Source organism: Triticum dicoccoides, chromosome 1A (genome assembly GCF_002162155.2).
Source record: "Triticum dicoccoides isolate Atlit2015 ecotype Zavitan chromosome 1A, WEW_v2.0, whole genome shotgun sequence".
NCBI classification, from domain to species: Eukaryota; Viridiplantae; Streptophyta; class Magnoliopsida; order Poales; family Poaceae; genus Triticum; species Triticum dicoccoides.
Genome location: NC_041380.1, coordinates 133,673,012 through 133,695,347, shown reverse-complemented (window position 1 = coordinate 133,695,347; position 22,336 = coordinate 133,673,012).

Sequence of the window (22,336 nt, the reverse complement as noted above, 5' to 3'; positions counted from 1 at the left end):
TCTTCCCCGGCTCCGTGTCGTTCCCTTCCTAGGCCTCGCCATCGTCCACCGCCATGGTGCTCTTGGCGCGGCCTGGTCAACATGGTCAACGAACGAAATCGGCCGTGGACTGTACGCGCAAAATAATGATTCCTCCACCTGACAGCTAGGACCCACCGGAAGGGCCTATGTATTTCACGAAAAAAACATTCCCCCCGCTGACATGTCGGACCCACTAGCTATATCTTCGCACGCAAGGAAGTGCCTCCTTGTTACGCACAAAAAAATGAATACCCCCTGCTAGCTGCGACCCACCATTGTGGGAGGCTGACTTGTGGGCCTACTAAGTTGACGGGGACGATTCTAGCTCCAGTGACCGTACGATGTCCATCCAACGGCTGTAGTGCTTCTTCAACCTCTGGTCTTCTTGCTCCAGCCGCCCAAAGTAGCGCCGGTCGTGCCGCATGCTCCTGCCTCCCGTGGCCGGCTGTGCTGCCGCGGAGGCCTCACCGCCCCCTACTATTCCCACCACTAGCCAGGCCCTGCGGCGACGGCAGCCTTACACCACAGCCGAACCAGTGAACCCTCGTACTCCTCTCCGCGCGGGCTTCCACTGTCGCGTCTTCCTCGCTTCGTGTCGTCCCCTTCCTAGGCCTCGCCGTCGTCTACCGCCGTGGTTCTCTCCGCGTAGCATGGTCAATGTGGTCAAGGAACGACTTCCATCGGAAGAGTACTGTATGTGGAGAGGCTGACAGCTGGGTCCACGGCCACAACCCAGTTTTTTTGTGATTTGCCAAGTAAGTCACTTTGTCAGGCTGTTGGGCTGCAAATCTTTCAAGACGAGGAGAGCTTTCATTCGGTTGGCCGAGAAAATGGCCCATCAGTAATGAGAAATGGGTTGTACATTTTTAAAACACATCAAACCGACAATTAGTTTCAAATATCTTTTTTTATTTTTGAGATTTTAAATTACATTAATTTTTATGCGTGGAGAATTTGTTGGATTTTATATTGATATACAATTATTTTTAAAATTACTTTGAATGTGAGTCGTAATTTCAGGATTAAAAACAGTTCGGACCGCACCAAAATATGCAAAATTTCGTATAATTTTTTAACCGTGGCCACAATATGGGCTGTAATGCGAACAAAAGGAATATGGGCTCCAAAAAAACCTTAAGAATTAGCAAATGGGCTGTAAATTATTAGAAATAATGGCAGATGGGTTGTATGCTGTTTTCCACATATTTGAGGCTTTCCTAAAAAAAAGGTTGACGCACAAGCAGTGACTGTTGGATGTCCATCGAACGGTCATTGTGCTTCTTCAATCTCTGCTCTTCTTGCTCCAGCCGCTCAAACAAGCACCGGCGGGACTGCTTGCTCCCTCCTCCTCATGGCCAGCTGTGCTACCGTGCAGGCCTCACCGCCCCACCATACTCCCATTGCTGGCCTAGCCATCCCTCTACTCACACACACCTGCTGTTATTCTCCAGCGATGGCAGACGAACCAGTAAACCCTCGTACAGTCATACTCCCCTCCGCGTGGGAAACAACTGCCGAGTCTTCCCTGCCTCCGTGTCGTTCCCTTCCTAGGCCTCGCTGTCGTCCACCGCCTGGGTGCTCTCGGCGTGGCCTGGTCAACGTGGTCAATGATCGACATGCATCTAAAGTGGACTGTACGTGGAGAGGCCGACAGCTAGGTCCACGGCCCCACGCAAGGAAATGCCTCCTTATTATGCGCAAAATAATGATTCCTCCACCTGACATCAGGGACCCACCGAAAGGGCCTCTATATTTCGTGAAAAAAACGTTACCGCCGCTGACAGCTCGGACCCACCAGCTATATCTTCGCACACAAGGAAGTGCCTCCTTATTACGCACAAAAAAAGAATAATCCCCCTGTTAGCTGGGACCAGGCTGACTTGTGGGCCTACTAAGTTGACGGGGATGGAGGTCTTCGTCAACTTAGTCAATATGCACGATTCTAGCTCCAATGACCGTACGATGTCCATCCAACGGCCGTAGTGCTTCTTCAACCTCTGGTCTTCTTGCTCCAGCCGCCCAAACCAGTGCCAGTCGTGCCTCGTGCTCCTGCCTCCCATGGTCGTCTGCGATGCGGCGGAGTCCTCACCACCCCGTACTACTCCCACCGCTGGCCAGGCCATCCCTCTACTCACCCACACCCCATGTTATTCTGCCGCGACGGCAGCCTCACACCGCAGCGTACCATTGAATCCTCGTACTCCTCTATGCGTGGGCATCCACCGCCGCATCGTCCCCTTCCTAGGCCTCGCCGTCGTCCACCGCCCTGGTGCTCTCGGCGCGGCGTGGTCAACGTGGTCAAGGAACGGCTTCCATCGGACGTGGACTGTACGTGGAGAGGCTGATAGCTGGGTCCATGGCCGCAGCAAGGAAGTGCCACCTTATTACGTGCAAAATAATTATTCCTCCACCTGACAGCAGGGACCCACCGGACGGGCCACCGTATTTCACGAAAAAAACGTTTGCCCCTAACTGCTGAGACCCACCAGCTACATCTTCGCATGCGAGGAAGTGCGTCCGGGCAAAAAAAACGATTCGCCCCCCCTGACTGCTGGGACCCACCAGCTACATCTTCGCAGGCAAGGAAGTGCGTGATAGTCGGGACTCACCTGGTCGAAGCGTACGTAGCGTTGTCATTCTGGTCGCGAATGTGTACGTACATATATACTGGTGGATGTAGAGGCGCGCACGTGTCGTAGTAGAGGCGCATACGTGTCGTAGTAGAGACGCGCACGTAGCATGTACACGTACGTACAGCTACCATGGTGCAAGAAAGAAAATACGGCCACATATGTGTACATACGGGCGAGGTCTCGAACGCCTACTCGCGCATACGTATGGCCAGGGCTCGTGTACATGGCTGGGTCGAAACGGAGAAACAGCATCATCGTCGTGTTCATGGGGAGGCAATGGAATGCGTCGTGTTCATGGGGAAGCAACGGAATGCGTCATGTTCATCGGGAGGCAACGTAACGCATGGAAGCCAACTGGCTGGGTCGGAACGGAATGCGTGGTCGTGTTCATCGGGAGGGCTTGGACGGAACATGCAATGGAAACGAGGCCTGGCGTACCGCACAACGGAGGAAACGGACCTCCTACGTTTGAAACAGGGTCATGTTGATCGGGAGGGGTCTGGTGTACCGCAAAACGGAGGAAACGGACCTCGTACGGTCGAAACGGGGGTCCTGTTGATCGGGAGGGGTGTGGCGTATCGCAAAACAGACGAAATGGACTGGTGTTGGAGCGCTACGGTCGAAACGGGGGTCATGTTCATTGGGAGGGGCGTGGCGTACCGCAAAACGGGACTCCACAGGATATTGTTCATCTCCACCGTCGACCTCCTCCAGCCTCCACGGGCTACCGTCGACCTCCTCCAGCCTCCACGAGCTACCGTCGACCTCCTCCAGCCTCCACGGGCTCCTGTTCATCCAGCCTCCACCGCGCACTACTCCACCGGCTACTGTTCAACCACCACTCCACGGGCACCCCTCCACCGTCTACTATTCATCCAGCCCTCCACACCACGGGGTCCTATTCAACCACCCCTCCACGGGCACCCCTCCACCGTCTACTGTTCATCCAGCCCTCCACCAGACCATGAGGTCATGTTCATCCAGAGGCAATGCCACCGCTCACTGTTCATCCAACCCCCCCTCGCAACACTTACTGTTCATCCAATCGATCGGCTTCAGTTAGCAACAGTAGCGAAGGAATCGCTCGATCGGGTTCAGTTAACTGCCATCAATCGATCGCTCGGGTTCAGTAACGTGTAGCCCGCAGTGCAATCGCTCAGGTTCAGTTAGAGCCCAACGCCTCGCTCGGGTTCAGTTAGAGCCAATGCCTCGCACACACGCGCGTACGTGTATGAGAGAAACGCGCATCGCTCGGCCCCCGACCTCCCACCGTAATAGGGAACTCCCCGAAATTTTCCTTCCCCTCGCTTCTACCACGGTTTTTTCTGTCATGGACGGCCCAAAGAATGTCATGCAGTTGCGTGTCCGGCCCGCCCAGGACGAAAACCCATTTTCTATCATAATTTTTTGTCATAGAAGTAGGAGCCCACCACATCTATGATGATACCAGGTTTTGTCACAATTATTGTCATAGAAGTGTCATATGTATGATAGGAAAAAAATTGTTCGGCCCAAAATGTCACGGATGTGTCTTTTTTTGTAGTGCGTAAGCGTACGTGTAAGGTCGGTCCGGGCCGCTACATCATACGATGCTGCCGAATCAATATAAGACTAGTAATGGCAAGTAAATTGACAAAATCAACGCCCACAACAACTTGTGTTCTACTCGTGCATAGAAACTATGCATAGACCTGGCTCTGATACCACTATTGGGGATCATTGCAGAAATTAAAAAAAATTCTATGCATCACCAAGATCAATCTATGGAGAGACTAGCAACGAGAGAGAGGGGAGTGTATCTTCATACCCTGAAGATCGTGAAACGGAAGCGTTACAAGAATGCGGATGAAGGAGTTGTGCTCGCAGCGATTCAGATCGCGGTTGATTCTGATCTAAGCGCCGAACAACGGCGCCTTCGCGTTCAACACACGTACAGCCCGGGGATGTCTCCTCCTTCTTGATCCAGGAAGGGGGAAGGAGAAGTTGGGGAAGAACTCCAGCAGCACAACGGCATGGTGGTGGAGCTCGCAGTTCTCCGGTAGGGCTTCGCCAAGCTCAACGGAGGAGGAGCAGATGTTGGGAGAGGGAGGGCTGCGCCTTGGAAGTGGTCGTGCTGCCCTCCCCCACCCCTCTATTTATAGGGTGAAGGGGAAAGGGGGTCGGCCCCTCTAGATGAGATCTAGAGGGGGGCGGCGGCCAAGGGAAGGGGGCTTGCCTCCCAAGCAAAGGGGGGCGCCCCCATTAGGGTTCCCCCCCAACCCTAGGCGCATGAGCCCTAAGGGGGGTGGCACCCAGCCCACTTAGGGGCTGGTTCCCTTCCACATACGGCCCATAGGGCCCTCCGGGGCAGGTGGACCCTCTCGGTGGACCCCCGGAACCCCTTCGGTGGTCCCGGTATAATACCGATAAAGCCCTGAACACATCTGGTGACCGTATGATGACTTCCCATATACAAATCTTCACCTCCGGACCATTCCGGAACTCCTCATGACGTCCGGGATCTCATCCGGGACTCCGAACAACATTCGGTAACCACATACTATTTCCCATAACAACTCTAGCGTCACCGAACCTTAAGTGTGTAGACCCTACGGGTTCAGGAATCATGTAGACATGACCGAGACATCTCTCTGGCCTATAACCAACAACGGGATCTGGATACCCATGTTGGCTCCCACATGTTTGACGATGATCTCATCGGATGAACCACGATGTCGGGGATTCGATCAATCCCGTATTCAATTCCCTTTGTCTACTGGTATGATACTTGCCCGAGATTCGATCATCGGCATCCCTATACCTTGTACAATCTCGTTACCGGCAAGTCTCTTTACTCGTTCCGTAACACATCATCCCGTGATCAACTCCTTGATCACATTGAGCTCATTTTGATGATGTCTTACCGAGTGGACCCAGAGATACGTCTCCGTCACACGGAGTGACAAATCCCAGTTCGATTTGTGCCAACTCAACAGACACTTTCGGAGATACCCGTAGTGTGCCTTTATAGCCACCCAGTTATGTTCTGACGTTTGGCACACCCAAAGCATTCCTACGGTGTCCGGGAGTTGCACAATCTCATGGTCTAAGGAAACGATACTTGACATTAGAAAAGCTTTAGCAGAGGAACTACACGATCTTGTGCTATGCTTAGGATTGGGTCTTGTCCATCACATCATTCTCCCAATGATGTGATCCCGTTATCAACGACATCCAATGTCCATGGTCAGGAAACCATAACCATCATTGATCAATGAGCTAGTCAACTAGAGGCTCACTAGGGACATGTTGTGGTCTATGTATTCACACATGTATTACGATTTCCGGATAACACAATTATAACATGAATAGTAGACAATTATCATGAACAAGGAAATATAATAATAACCATTTTATTATTGCCTCTAGAGCATATTTCCAACAATTTTGTCTGGCATCAAGCCCCGACTGGTTGAGCCTCTGGAGCGCTCGGCCGGTTGTTGGCTCGACGAGCTGTCGGCCGTCCTTTGAAGCCTGCGCCAACTCCGAACAAGTCAACCGGCTTCACTGGTTTCTTCCTCGTCTACGGTGCCGAAGCCTTCATCCTGACGGACATAGAATTCAACTCCCCTCAAGTCACCATGCACACCGAAAAGGAGGCAAAAGAAGCACGAGAAGACGGTGTCGATCTGCTGGAAGAGTTCCGGCTGTTGGCACTCAGCCGGTCCACCATCTACCAACAGAGTCTACGCTGATACTACAACCGGAAGGTCAAACCAAGATCCTTCCAAGAGGAAGACCTTGTGCTCTGACATATCCAGCGAACAGCCGGCCAACATAAGCTCCCAGCACCTTGGGAAGGCCCCGTCATCATCAGCAAGGTGTTGGGCAATGAATCCTACTACCTGATCGATGCTCAGAAGCCTCGAGCACGCAAAAGAGATGACTCCGGCAAGGAGACGAAACGACCATGGAATGCAAACCTCCTCCGAAGGTTTTATAGTTGATGCAGTATGTACCAAGCTAACTTTTGTATTGAGTATGAAGACTCTGGGTCCCCCGAGAAGAGCTCGGGGACTGCCCTCCTTTATCTATATGATAAGTATTATGCCTATGAATGTGTTAGTCAGCCTGGCACCGGGTTCGGCCAGTCGACCCGGGGGCTCGCCGCCTTGTACTATGTAATGCTTCCAGCAGCCTGACAAGTAATGTGTTGGCACTTAAGCCTTCTCCTGCCAAAGCCGTAGCTCGCAGAGTGGCTGTCCGGATGGCAGGAGTCAAAGGCAGGAAAGGGTGCCCACATGAAAAATGGCTAAGGACCCAAAAGCATGTACATAGTTCAAGTTGGCTCCCCGCCTCGCCGACCGACTTCTACTTAAATTGCTAAACGCTCCAGTCGGCTAAGTACTTGCCTTTCCGAAAGTGGCTAAGTACTTGATCTAGCCACAGTCCGCAGAGCGGCTGTTCGGATGGCAAGATGGCAACTGAGGGAGGGTGGCAAAGGAAAAGGTCCAAGGAGCAGAAAGCAAGAAGAGATAGAACTCGGCAAAAATATTTACATATCAAAAGGCCCTTGGCTAACATTCAACAGAAGTTTGAAATACACCCCATGGGTGGAATTGTGCGAAGCTAAGAAAGTTTGTCGAGACTGATAAGAAGGTAAAAACAAAGATAAATTGGCAGTCTAGGGAGCAGCAGACGGGTTCGGCGGAAGGGTGTAGTCGGTGCTGATGGTTGGTGGAGTGGCCGGCTGGTCAGTCTCCACTTGGTCGCCTTCAGCGGCAATCGGCTCGCTCGGGCGTGGCTTGTTGCTGGAGGCATGGTCGAGTTGAGGCTGGCCATCCGCTTCAACCTCTGGCGCTTCCTCTTCACCTTCCTCGTCCCTCTCGTCTTCTCCCTCGTAACTGGAATCGATCACTTCGGCCGAGTCCTCGCCATCCTCCGGGTTCAGCCCGAACCACTTTGGTGGTGCCTCGGTACCATTCTCAGCCAGCTCCGGGATGAAGACGCTGGTATTGGTGTGCTCGGAGATCGCTGTCGCCCGCTTGATGAGACCACGCTCCACCGCCACCAGCTCCTCCTGGTCCTCCTGTCGAAACGTGGTCAACTGGGCTAGATTTAGCCCAGGATACCACGCCTTGATGAACTCCAAGGCCCGGTGTGCTCTAGCCCGGGCCGAGGAGCCCTTCCAAGCCTCAAGACGGCAGACTGCTACCTCTAGCCAGTCAGCAGTCCGACTGGGAGTACGCGGGGCCGGCATGTCTGGCCACAGGGTGGAGATCGCCTGGGTGACGACGTGCTGAAGAAGGTGCAGCATCCAATGAGCCGTCCGAAGACGGGCCTGGATGCTGAGAAGCTGTTCACTAAGGGTCTGGGGGAGTTGGCAGCAATCTGCGCACCTTCCGCCCTCCGCTCTTCGCGATCAGCCTCGATGGCCTGATTGGCGGCGTCAGAGTGACCAGGGAAGAAGTCTGCTCAAACAAAAAGCAGAAGATCCAAAGTTAGAGACAAGAAGTCGGTTCGGTCAAGCAGCCGGTAGCTCGAAGATAGAAAAAAGAGAGAAGCTTACCGTCAACCATGTCTTCAATCTTGCCGAACCCGGCAGTTAGCAAAGCCTCCTTATCGATCCAGGTGGAACATTCGGTCTCGAACTCAGCAAGGAGACCGGCCTCCTTCTCCTCCGCCTCCTTCTCCTCCACCTCCTTCTGGGCTTTCTTGAGAAGCTCCGCCTGCTCCGCCAGTTGCGTGACCAGCCGGTCACGCTCCTCGGCCAGCTTGCTGCAGTCTTCCTCCTTGGCACGCAGCACGATGTTGGCTTCACCCAGCTGCTGTTGTACAACAGCGTTGGCCTCTGCAAGAAGAGAGAAAGAAAAAGGCGCCAGCAGCCAATGGAGAAGAAGAACAGTTGCCGGGGAGATCCGGCCCGACTGCTCAGCAGTCAGCCCGAATCTCGAGGACTACAGCCCGCGGGTGCGCCAGCACGTCCCCGCAGAGAAAGAAAACAAGGAATTACTCCGGCTCTTCGACAAGTCAACAACCCATCTGACTTTAGAGTTGAAGGCGACTGCACGGAGGTTGTGATAGTCCTATAATGAAGATAGCAGATGAAGTTAGTAGTCAGAGCTCGCTGATTAAAGTTCCGAGCCGCCTGCTCGGCAGCCGGTCCGAAACTCAGGGACTACATCCAGTGGGTGCGCTGACGCGCCCCCATAGAGAAGTATAAGAAATACAAGAATCAAAGATGAAGAAACATACACGAATGGCTGCTCGCGACTCTAGGAACGCCTGGTTGCACCGCTTCAGGACGTCAGCTTCAGCTCGAAGTTTGCCTTGGACGTCCAAGATCGCCTGGTTCAAAGGGCCTGTCCTGCCTCCCCGCACCCAATCGGCGGGCGCGGTGCTGGTCGCCTCGGCGTCCGGGATCGAAGAGCTCGCGGCACTGACTTCCAGCGGGCGCGGTGCCGAGGCCACCTTTGCAAACCGACGGCGCGATGGTGTGCGGACCTTGGGAGTTGGGCCCGTCACCATCTCGCTGTCGGCTGGTGGCGCTGGCGGGTCAGCCGGCTGCTTGTCCCGCGCTCCCTCAGACGGCGGTGGTGGAGGCACGACCACGTCCGACATGACGATGTCGCCGCCTTGCCTCTCCATGATCGGGTGATCATCGCCGGCACCCCCAGTCGGTGCCACAAACTCTTGCGGTGGCGGCTCGGAGTTCAGGGGGACGACGAATAGCGGCTCCTGGCGGCGTGCGGCTTCTTCAAGCCGCTTCTTCGCGATGGCATCGGCCTCGGCCTCCGCCAGCTTCTTCAGCGCGGCGGCCTCCGCCTTGTCTGCCTCCGCCTTCTCCAAGCGGGTGGCCTCCTGCTCCTCACGCGCCTCACACGCGTTCCGTTCTTGCGCCTCCCGGAGGTCGGCCGCAGGATCGATTTGCCGGCCAATGGTGGAGGCCTCCGCCGACCCGATAACGGAGGCAGCGGCCAACTTCTCGACAAGGAGACAAGGAGAGGAAGCTCAGATAGAATCAACAAGAAAGGAAGGTACGAGAAAAAGATACTTACGCTAACACCATGGGAGGCGCCTTCAGGAGTTTCTAAAATTTGGCCGCCTTTGCGGCGGCTTCCTTCCGCTTGGTCGTGGCGGTCGGGTTCTTGGCCTTCTTCGGCGCGCTGCCGAACAAGGCGGCGCCCTGTTTACGCTTTCGCGTACCTCCTTGATACGTCTCCAACGTATCTATAATTTTTGATTGTTCCATGCTATATTATATTCTGTTTTGGACATTATTGGGCTTTATTATACACTTTTATATTATTTTTGAGACTAACCTATTAACCGGAGGCCCAACCCAGAATTGTTGTTTTTTGCCTATTTTAGGGTTTTGTAGAAAAAGAATATCAAACGGAGTCCAAACGGAATGAAACCTTCGGGAACGTGATTTGGGTTCAATCTTGCGGTGTCCCTTCCCAATGACAGTAGGGGCGGCAAGGCACGTATTGTATTGTTGCCATCGAGGATAACAAGCTGGGTTTTACATCATATTGCAAGCGTTACTCTGTTCTCTTGAACTTAATACTCTAGATGCATGCTGGATAGCGGTCAATGTGTGGAGTAATAGTAGTAGATGCAGGCAGGAGTCGGTCTACTTGTCTCGGACGTCATGCCTATACACATGATCATACCTAGATATTCTCATAACTATGCTCAATTCTATCAATTGCTCAACAGTAATTTTGTTTACCCACCGTGAATACTTATGCTCTCGAGAGAAGCCACTAGTGAAACCTATGGCCCCCGGGTCTATCTTCCATCATATTAATCTTCCGATACTTAGTTATTTCCTTTGCCATTTATTTTACTTTGCATCTTTATCATAAAAAAACCAAAAATATCATCTTATCATATCTATCAGATCTCACTCTCGTAAGTGACCGTGTTGGCATTGACAACCCCTTATCGCGTTGGTTGTGAGGATTTATTTGTTTGTTTAGGTGCGAGGGACTCGTGCGTGGCCTCCTACTGGATTGATACCTTGGTTCTCAAAAACTGGGGGAAATACTTATGCTACTTTCCTGCATCACCCTTTCCTCTTCAAGGGAAAACCAACGCAAGTGCTCAAGAGGTAGCAAGAAGGAATTCTGGCGCCGTTGCCAGGGAGGTCTACGCAAAAGTCAACATACCAAGTACCCATCAGGGCCATCACAAACCCTTATCTCCCGCATTACATTATTTGCCATTTGCCTCTCGTTTTCCTCTCCCCCACTTCACCCTTACCATTTTATTCGCCCTCTCTCTCTCTGTCCTCCCTCTTTCTCTATTTGCCTCTTTTTGCCCGTCTCTTTTTTGCTCGTGTGTTGGATTGCTTGCTTGTCACGATGGCTCAAGATAATACTAAATTGTGTGACTTTACCAATACCAACAACAATGATTTCCTTAGCACTCTGATTGCTCCTCTTACCGATACTGAATCTTGTGAAATCAATGCTGCTTTGCTGAATCTTGTCATGAAAGATCAATTCGCCGGCCTTCCTAGTGAAGATGCCGCTACCCATCTAAATAGCTTTGTTGATTTGTGTAATATGCAAAAGAAGAAAGATGTGGATAATGATATTGTTAAATTGAAGCTATTTCCTTTTTCGCTTAGAGATCGTGCTAAAGCTTGGTTTTCGTCTTTGCCTAAAAATAGTATTGATTCGTCGAATAAGTGCAAAGATGATTTTATCTCTAAGTATTTTCCTCCCGCTAAGATCATCTCTCTTAGGAACGATATTATGAATTTTAAGCAACTTGATCATGAACATGTGCACAAGCTTGGGAGAGGATGAAATTAATGATACGTAATTGCCCTACGCATGGTTTGAATTTGTGGATGATTATACAATTTTGTGCTGGATTGAATTTTGCCTCTAGAAATCTTTTAGATTCGGCCGCGGGAGGCACTTTTATGGGAATCACTTTAGGAGAAGCTATTAAACTCCTAGATAATATTATGGTTAATTATTCTCAATGGCACACTGAAAGATCTACTAATAAGAAAGTGCATGCAATAGAAGAAATTAATGTTTTGAGTGGAAAGATGGATGAACTTATGAAATTATTTGCTAATAAAAGTGTTTCTTTTGATTCTAATGATATGCCTTTGTCTACTTTGATTGATAATAATAATGAATCTATGGATGTGAATTTTGTTGGTAGGAATAATTTTGTTAATAACACATATAGAGGAAACATTAGTCCTAGGCCGTATCCTAGTAATTCCTCTAATAATTATGGTAATTCCTACAACAATTCTTATGGAAATTATAATAAGATGCCCTCTGATTTTGAATCTAACATTAAAGAATTTATTACTTCAAAAAATAATTTCAATGCTTTGATTGAAGAAAAATTGCTTAAGATTGATGAGTTGGCTAGGAATGTTGATAGAATTTCTCTTGATGTTGATTCTTTGAAACTTAGATCTATTACACCTAAGCATGATATCAATGAGCCTCTCAAATCCATGAGAATTTCCATTGATGAGTGCAAAGAAAGAACCGCTAGGATGCGTGCTAAGAAAGATTGCTTTATAAAAGCATGTTATTCTAGTTTCCATGATAATAAAGATGAAGATCTAAAAGTTATTGATGTGTCCCCTATTAAATCTTTGTTTTGCAATATGAATCTTGATAATGATGGGACTGAACATGATTCACCTTTACCTAGACGGCGTTCCAAAAATTCGAAGTCTTTAGATCTTGATGCTAAAATTGTTAAAAGTGGGATTGAAGAAGTCAAAACTTTAAATATTAATGAACCCACTATTTTGGATTTCAAGGAATTTAATTATGATAATTTCTCTTTGATATATTGTATTTCCTTGTTGCAATCTGTGCTAAATTCTCCTCATGCTTATAGTCAAAATAAAACTTTCATTAAACATATCGTTGATGCTTTGATGCAATCTTATGAAGAAAAACTTGAGTTAGAAGTTTCTATCCCTAGAAAACTTTATGATGAGTGGGAACCTACTATTAAAATTAAAATTAAAGATCATGAATGCTATGCTTTGTGTGATTTGGGTGCTAGTGTTTCCACGATTCCAAAGACTTTGTGCGATTTGCTAGGTTTCCGTGATTTTGATGATTGCTCCTTAAACCTGCACGTTGTGGATTCCACTATTAAGAAACCTATGGGAAGAATTAACGATGTTCTTATTGTTGAAAATAGGAATTATGTGCCCGTAGATTTTATTGTTCTTGACATAGATTGCAATCCTTCATGTCCTATTATTCTTGGTAGACCTTTCCTTAGAACGATTGGTGCAATTATTGATATGAAGGAAGGGAATATCAGATTCCAATTTCCGTTAAGGAAAGGCATGGAACACTTCCCTAGAAATAAAATTAAATTACCTTATGAATCTATTATGAGAGCCACTTATGGATTGCCTACCAAAGATGGCAACACCTAGATCTATACTTGCTTTTTATGTCTAGCTAGGGGCGTTAAACGATAGCGCTTATTGGGAGGCAACCTAATTTTATTTTTATTCCTTGCTTTTTTCTCCTGTTTAATAATAAATAATTTATCTAGCCTCTATTTTGGTTGTGCTTTTTGTGTTTAATTAGTGTTTTTGCCAAGTAGAACCGTTGGGAAGACTTGGGGAAAGTCTTTTTAATCTTGTTGTAAAAAACAGAAACTTTAGAGCTCACGAGAATTGCTGCCATTTTTATTTGGAAAGTGAAATTTAGTTAATTATTTTTGCAGATGATTAATAGATAAATTCCTCACGTCCAGATATTTATTTCAGAATTTTTGGGGTTCCAGATCTCGCGTTAGCTACAGATTACTACAGACTGTTCTGTTTTTGACAGATTCTGTTTTTCATGTGTTGTTTGCTTATTTTGATGAATCTATGGCTAGCAAAATAGTTTATAAACCATAGAGAAGTTGGTATACAGTAGGTTTAACACAAATATAAATAAAGAATGAGTTAATTATAGTACCTTGAAGTGGTGTTTTGTTTTCTTTCGCTAACGGAGCTCACGAGATTTCTACTTTAAGTTTTGTGTTGTGAAGTTTTCAAGTTTTGGGTGAAAGATTTGATGGATTATGTAACAAGGAATGGAAAGAGCCTAAGCTTGGGTATTCCCATGGCACCCCAAGATAATCTTAGGACACCTAAAAGCCAAAGCTTGGGGATGCCCCGGAAGGCATCCCCTCTTTCGTCTACTTCCATCGGTAACTTTACTTGGAGCTATATTTTTATTCACCACATGATATGTGTTTTGCTTGGAGCATCTTGTATGATTTGAGTCTTTGCTTTTTAGTTTACCACAATCATCCTTGCTTTACACACCTTTTGAGAGACAAACACATGATTCAGAAATTATTAGAATACTCTATGTGCTTCACTTATATCTTTTCAGTTATATAGTTTTTGCTCTAGTACTTCACTTATATCTTTTAGAGCACGGTGGTGGTTTTGTTTTATAGAAACTATTATTCTCTCATGCTTCACTTAGATTATTTTGAGAGTTTTAAATAGCATGGTAATTTACTTAAATAATCCTAATATTCTAGGTATTCAAGACTAGTAAAAACTTTCTTTTGAGTGTGTTGAATACTAAGAGAAGTTTGATGCTTGATGATTGTTTTGAGACATGGAGGTAGTGATATCAAAGTTGTGCTAGTTGAGTAGTTTTGAATTTGAAAAATACTTGTGCTGAAGTTTGCAAGTCCCGTAGCATGCACGTATGGTAAACATTATGTAACAAATTTGAAACATGAGGTCTTCTTTGATTGTCATTCTTATGAGTGGTGGTCGGGGACGAGCGATGGCCTTTTCCTACCAATCCATCCCCCTAGGAGCATGCGCGTAGTGCTTGGTTTTTGATGACTTGTAGATTTTTGCAATAATTATGTGAGTTCTTTATGACTAATGTTGAGTCCATGGATTATATGCACTCTCACCTTTCCATCATTTCTAGCCTCTTCGGTACCGTGCATTGCCCTTTCTCACATTAAGAGTTGGTGCAAACTTCGCCGGTGCATCCAAACCCCGTGATATGATATGCTCTTTCACACATAAACCTCCTTATATCTTCCTCAAAAATGCCACCATACCTACCTATTATGGCATTCCCATAGCCATTCCGAGATATATTGCCATGCAATTTTCCACCATTCCGTTTATCATGACACGTTCATCATTGTCATATTGCTTTGCATGATCATGTAGTTGACATAGTATTTGTGGCAAAGCCACCATTCATAATCCTTTCATACATGTCACTCTTGGTTCATTGCATATCCCGGTACACCGCTGGAGGCATTCATATAGAGTCATACCTTGTTCTAGCATCGAATTGTAATCATTGAGTTGTAAACAAATAGAAGTGTGATTATCATCATTTTCTAGAGCATTGTCCCAAGTGAGGAAAAAAAAGAAAGGCCATAAAAAAGAGAAGGCCCAAAAAATGAGAGAAAAAGAGAGAAGGGACAATGTTACTATCCTTTTTACCACACTTGTGCTTCAAAGTAGCACCATAATCTTCATGATAGAGAGTCTTTTGTTTTGTCACTTTCATATACTAGTGGGAACTTTTCATTATAGAACTTGGCTTGTATATTCCAATAATGGGCTTCCTCAAATGCCCTAGGTCTTCGTGAGCAAGCAAGTTGGATGCACACCCACTTAGTTTCTTTTGTTGAGCTTTCATATATTTATAGCTCTAGTGCATCTGTTGCATGGCAATCCCTACTCCTTGCATTAACATCAATTGATGGGTGTTCCCATAGCTCATTGATTAGCCTCGTTGATTTGAGACTTCCTCCCTTTTTGTCTTCTTCACATAACCCCCATCAATATTCTATTCCACCCATAGTGCCATATCCATGGCTCACGCTCATGTATTGCATGAAGGTTGAAAAAGTTTGAGATTACTAAAGTATGAAACAATTGCTTGGCTTGTCATCGCGGTTGTGCAAGATGAGAGCATTCTTGTGTGACGAAAATGGAGCATGACTAAACTATATGATTTTCTAGGGATGAACTTTCTTTAGCCATGTTATTTTGAGAGGACATAATTGCTTAGTTAGTATTATTTGAAGTATTATTATTTTTATGTCAATATTCATACCACAATTAAGAATAATTACATTGAAAATATGCCAAGTAGCATTCCACATCAAAAATTCTGTTTTTATCATTTACCTACTCGAGGACGAGCAGGAATTAAGCTTGGGGATGCTTGATACGTCTCCAACGTATCTATAATATTTGATTGTTCCATGCTATATTATATTCTGTTTTGGACATTATTGGGCTTTATTATACACTTTTATATTATTTTTGGGACTAACCTATTAACCGGAGGCCCAGCCCAGAATTGCTGTTTTTGCCTATTTTAGGGTTTGGCAGAAAAAGAATATCAAACGGAGTCCAAACGGAATGAAACCTTCGGGAACGTGATTTTCGGAACGAACATGATCCACAGGACTTGGACCCTACGTCAAGACATCAACCAGGGGGCCACGAGGTAGGGGACGCGCCTACCCCCCTGGGCGCGCCCTCCACCCTCGTGGGCCCCCTGTTGCTCCACCGACAAACTCCTTCCTCCTATATATACCTACGTACACCCAAACTACCAGATATGGAGCCAAAACCCTAGTTCCACCGCCGTAACTTTCTGTATCCACGAGATCCCATCTTGGGGCCTATTCCGGAGCTCCGTCGAAGAGGGCATCGATCACGGAGGGCTTCTACATCAACACCATGGTCTCTCCGATGAAGTGTGAGTAGTTTACCTCAGACCTTCGGGTCCATAGTTATTAGCTAGATTGCTTCTTCTCTCTTTTTGGATCTCAATACAAAGTTCTCCCCCTCTCTTGTGGAGAACTACTCGATGTAATCTTCTTTTGCAGTGTGTTTGTTGAGACCGATGAATTGTGGGTTTATGATCAATTTTATCTATGAACAATATTTGAATCTTCTTTGAATTCTTTTATGTATGATTGGTTATCTTTGCAAGTCTCTTCGAATTATCGGTTTGGTTTGGCCTACTAGATTGATATTTCTTGCAATGGGAGAAGTGCTTAGCTTTGGATTCAATCTTGAGGTGTCCTTTCCCAGTGACAGTAGGGGCAGCAAGGCACGTATTGTATTGTTGCCATCAAGGATAACAAGATGGGGTTTACATCATATTGCATGAGTTTATCCTTCTACATCATGTCATCTTGCTTAAAGCGTTACTCTGTTCTCTTAAACTTGATACTCGAGATGCATGCTGGATAGCGGTCGATGTGTGGAGTAATAGTAGTAGATGAAGGCAGGAGTCGGTCTACTTTTCTCGGACGTGATGCCTATATACATGATCATACCTAGATATTCTCATAACTATGCTCAATTCTGTCAATTGCTCAACAGTAATTTGTTTACCCACCATGAATACTTATGCTCTCGAGAGAAGCCACTAGTGAAACCTATGGCCCCCGGGTCTATCTTCCATCATATTAATCTTCCAATACTTAGTTATTTTCTTTGCCATTTATTTTACTTTGCATCTTTATCATAAAAATACCAAAAATATTATCTTATCATATCTATCAGATCTCACTCTCGTAAGTGACCGTGTAGGGATTGACAACCCCTTATCGTGTTGATTGCAAGGATTTATTTGTTTGTGTAGGTGCGAGGGACTCGTGCGTGGCCTCCTACTGGATTAATACCTTGGTTCTAAAAAACTGAGGGAAATACTTACGCTACTTTGCTGCATTACCCTTTCCTCTTCAAGGGAAAACCAACGCAAGTGCTCAAGTGGTAGCACGCCTCGGGCGGTTGACTCAGCGGAGGGGCCCACGTCCGCCTTGCCGGCGCCTCGTGAAGGGCGCGGCTCCTCCTCCTCCTCGAAGTCGTTCGGCCACGTCTCGACGCCGCCCCCCTCTTCGGAGCCGCCTGCTCCGTAGACGCTGCATGTGGCGTCATCTTCCAAGGCGGCCGCCCCCAAGTCAGGGTTGTCCACGTGGCTCATAGCTCGGTCCGGTGCATAGGGGCCGCCCACCCCCACGATGGAGGCCTTCGCCTCAGACATGTAGATCTGTTTCAAAAAAGTAAGAGGCCAACTGGTCGATACAACAAGATGGAATAGCACGGAAGAAGGAAAAGGTTGAAGAGCTTACGGTAGGCGGCGGGTCCGCGCGGGAGTACGGCTGCTTGCCGAACCACCAAGACCCCTCCAGCTTAAGGTCAGAGATCTCGTTCACCAAGTTTGCCACCTCGGCAGCCGGCATCTCCTTGGTACTCAGCCGGCACAGGTCGGGGTGCCCTCTCATCCGGCTGATCAAGTGAGGCCGGCCTTGGAGTGGAGAACCCGGCGCGCAACAAAGGCGACCAGCAAGTCGGATGCTTTGAGGCCTTCGGCTTCGGTCAACACCCGGAGTCGGTTGATGTGGGCGGCGCCGTCTGCTGACACAGGCTTCGGCTTGTAGCCCCGGTTGGCCCGAGGCTCGGCCAGTGGGCCGGCTTCGTAGGCCGGCAGGTTGATGAAGTCGATGGCCGGGTCGACGTTCTCCACGTAGAAGTAAGATTGCTGCCACATCATTGACCGACTGTGGCAGCTTGATGGCGGGGAAGACATTCTGCGGCGACGGCCGGCGCACCGCGACGAAGGCACCACACTGGGCCGCCTTCTCCCTGGCAGAGGTGCCCAGCTTGGTGTAAAAGAATGCTCCCCACAACTCGATGGTGGGGAGGATGCCGAGGTAGCCTTCGCACATCATGACGAACGCGGACAGAAGCATCACGGTGTTGGGCGTGATGTGATGAGGTTGGAGATGGTAGAACTCGAGGAACGAGCGGAGAAAGCCGCTCGCCGGCAGGCCGAAGCCGTGGATGAAGTGCGAGCGGAAGACGACCCGCTCGACCTTCCCCGGCACCGGCGAAATCTCCCCCGCGGGAGGCACGTGCGCCTCCATGTAGCCCGTGCCGGGAAGGCGTCGCGTGTCGCGGAGGAAGGCAATGTGGTCATCATTGACGTTCGACCCGTCCCAATCTCCTCCCTGCTCGCGTGCCATGAAGAGCTCGACGAGGCAAATGGCGCGGCAGGGGAGCTGAGGATCGAAGGAGGGCCAAGAGGGCTCGGGGCGGAAGAGCTCGACGGAAACGAGCGGCGGCAGCACTCCGGTAGAGCTCGGGGGCGATGTGGCGAGAGGAGGAAGAAGGAGACAACAATGGGGCAAGAGGGTGCGCGTGCTCCGCCGCTTCCCCTCCACCCCCTACTTATAGCCGACGGGCTATGAAGCCGAGAGGGCGGGCGTGGGATCGTGGGATTAACTGTGCCCACGACCCCACGTCCCCACGTTTATCGCGCGAGTACTGCGCGCAGTAACTCCGCGGAGAAGTTCAACCGGCCGCTGATGAAGCTATGTACCTAGGGTAGGGTCATGGACCTGTCCTAACTGCCCTACCCAAGGACATCTCTAGAAGAAATCACCTTTCAACCGACTTGAAGGTGTTCCACTCAACAGACTCGAAGTCACTCGACCAAGAAGCGATCACTCGACCAAGAAGCAATCACTCGACCAAGATCCAACCACTCGACGGCCAGGAGACCTAAAGTTACCCCGCACGCTAACAGTCGGTCATTAAGTAGCTTTTATGGTCATCATAGCACTTTATTACTAGTGTTACCAGTAACGCCCCGCCTTAATGTACATTGAACCCTTCGTAACGTGGGCTGGCCGGGGTCCTGGCGCACTCTATATAAGCCACCCCCCTCCTCCCTGACAAGGGTTCGCACCTCTGTAACTCATACTCACATAATCCAGTCGACCGCCTCCGGGCTTCGAGAAGTAGGGTTTTTACTTCTTCCGAGAAGGGCCTGAACTCGTAAACCTTGCGTCCTTACAATTCTCCATAGCTAAGATCTCGCCTCTCCATACTTACCCCCCTACATTACTATCAGACTTAGAACCGCGACAGTTGGTGCCCACCGTGGGGCTAGTGTTTTAGCGTTTTGTTGGAGGAGTTGCGATCTTTTCCGCCCCGAATCATCATGGTTTTCGATGGAGTTTTGGTGGAGGGCCGTGAGATCCGTCTCGGCGCGCTCATGTTCATCGCCTACGACTCCGCCTGGCTTCAAGAGGCTCTGCTCGACGTGGACGCGCTCCCTGTCCGCGGGGCCACGCACTTTAGTGCGTGCGTCCACTGCGTTCTCCTGCGGCAACCGTCGACCCCCTACCAGTCGGCTCCTGTGTTGTCCTCCCTCCCTGTTTCTCGCCGGCGCAAGCGCTTCAGTCGGTCGAGACTTCAGCGGTGGGTGAGACACGCGGTGGCCCGTCAGTCGGCCATCCCTCAAGTCGCGGCGATCAAGCCCGACGAATCCCTCTATGGCCTGTTCGACCTGTCGACTGGCTCCGAAGAGACTGCATCCGAGTGCGACAGAAGCGATCCGGCGGCGTAGGTTCTGATGGTCGACGGGCCGCCCAGTCCCCCCGGTTTTACCTGCACCGACGGAGGCGCAGGAGGAGGCGACCCGTCGCGTCCCCGTGAGGAGTATCTTCCCGAGCCTCTCATGTCGCTGTAGAGAGAAGAACTTCGCCGCCGGAATGTGGATGCGCTGCACACTCCTATCGTTGGAGAAACCCCCGAGGCTCGCGCCTTGGAGGACGCGCGCCTGTCAAACTTGGCCGAGCGTGCTCGACTGGAGAATCTCCAGCGAGCACTCGACGAGCGTGCGCGACAACGGGTTCCCGAATCCAGTCGACGTCAGCTCTTCCCACCCCCGCAGGTATATCGGACTCCGATTCAGAATTTAGCAGCTGCGGCCCGTATAGCGGAGTCGATTCAGCCTTCCCAGTCAGAGGCTGGCAGAGGCTTGCTGCAGATCAGAGCGTTACTCCGGGCAGCAGGAGATCAGAATTCCGCTGTTTCTCAGTCGCGGAACAGAATTCACAGCAGGTCCGTTGCCGCGGACACAGTCCAGTCGGCCCACAGCCCGAGATCGCCCCCGAGGTGTGAAGGACGTGGAGACCGGCGGGACCAGTATGGGAACCATGAGCAGTATGATCACCGAGTTGACCGTGACGGTCGACGTCGAGTGCCCACGACTCCCCCGAGGAGCGGGTCGTATGTGCCTCACCAGCAGGATGACAGGCGCCCTCATAGTAGCGGGCGAAGGATTCCAGTCGACCCGAGAGGGCCAGGCTTTGACGCGAGATCCATCCTCGTCCAAGGTTTGGTCGACAGGAACAGGGCTCACCGAGAAGGCCACGACAGAGATGCGCCTGCCAGCAGCAGAGTACATGTTTCGGGGCCAGAGTGCTTTAGTAGAGCCATCAGGGCTGCTGTGATTCCTTCCAATTTCAGGTTGGCGATTGGAGTCGGTAAGTTCACTGGCGAGTCCAAGCCCGATACTTGGCTTGAGGACTACCGAGTGGCCGTCCAGATTGGCGGCGGCAATGATGAAGTGGACATGAAACACCTGCCTCTCATGTTGGAGGGCTCGGCCAGAGCGTGGCTAAACCAGTTAGCGCCTAGCAGCATTTACACTTGGGAAGATCTCTCCCGAGTGTTCGTCACCACATTTGAAGGCACATGCAAGCGACCAGCAGGACTGACGGAACTACGGTCTTATGTGCAAAAGCCGAATGGAACTTTGAGGGATTACATCCAGAGATGGATCACGTTACATCACTCGGTGGAGAACATGCCTGACCACCAAGCAGTTTGTGCCTTTAAGGAAGGCGTCAAGTACAGAGAACTGAATTTGAAATTCGGTCGAACCGGAGATATGTCCTTGAATCGGATGATGGAGATTGCCACCAAGTACGCTAATGGTGAAGATGAGGATCGACTCAGGAGTGTCAAGCTCAAGTCAGTCGTCCAACAAACCGGAGGCAATTCCAATTGGAAACAGAAGCGGAAGGCCGAGCCAGCGGCTCCCGGGGAAGCTTTAGCTTGGCCCAAGGAAAGTCTAAAGGGAAACCTAAAGGGCCTTGGAACCCCAAAAAGGTTAAAGACCAGGAGGGAAATGATGTGTTGGACTTACCATGTCTCGTCCACACAAAGAAAGATGAAGAGGGTAATTTTATTTAAACGAAACATACCACTCGGCAGTGTCGACTCTTGATCCAGCAGTTCCAGGGCAAGCAGCCCAAGGGTAAGGAAAAGGAGTCAGACAAGGTCGAGGACAAAGAGGACAGTGATGACGGATACCCTCAAGTCAATTCCACCCTGATGATTTTTGCTAATGTTGAGAGCAAAAGTCGACTGAAAGTTATTAACCGAGAGGTGAATATGGTCGCTCCGGCGACACCTAGTTACCTGAAATGGTCTCAGACTGCCATAACATTCGACCAGTCCGACCACCCAACACACATCGCCACCCCTGGGAGGCAAGCTTTGGTGGTCGACTCAGTTGTTGAAGGCACTCGACTGACCAAAGTCCTGATGGATGGTGGCAGTGGTTTGAACATATTATACGCTGAGACGTTGAAAGGGATGGGCATTCCGATGTCCAGACTTAGTGCCAGCAACATGAGTTTCCATGGAGTCATTCCTGGGAAGAAGGCTGAATCACTCGGCCAGATTGCTCTTGATGTGGTTTTCGGTGATTCCAAGAATTACCGCAAAGAAGAGTTGACATTTGAAGTTGTAGACTTCCAGAGTGCCTATCACGCTATTTTGGGCAGGCCGGCTTATGCACGCTTCATGGCCCGACCATGTT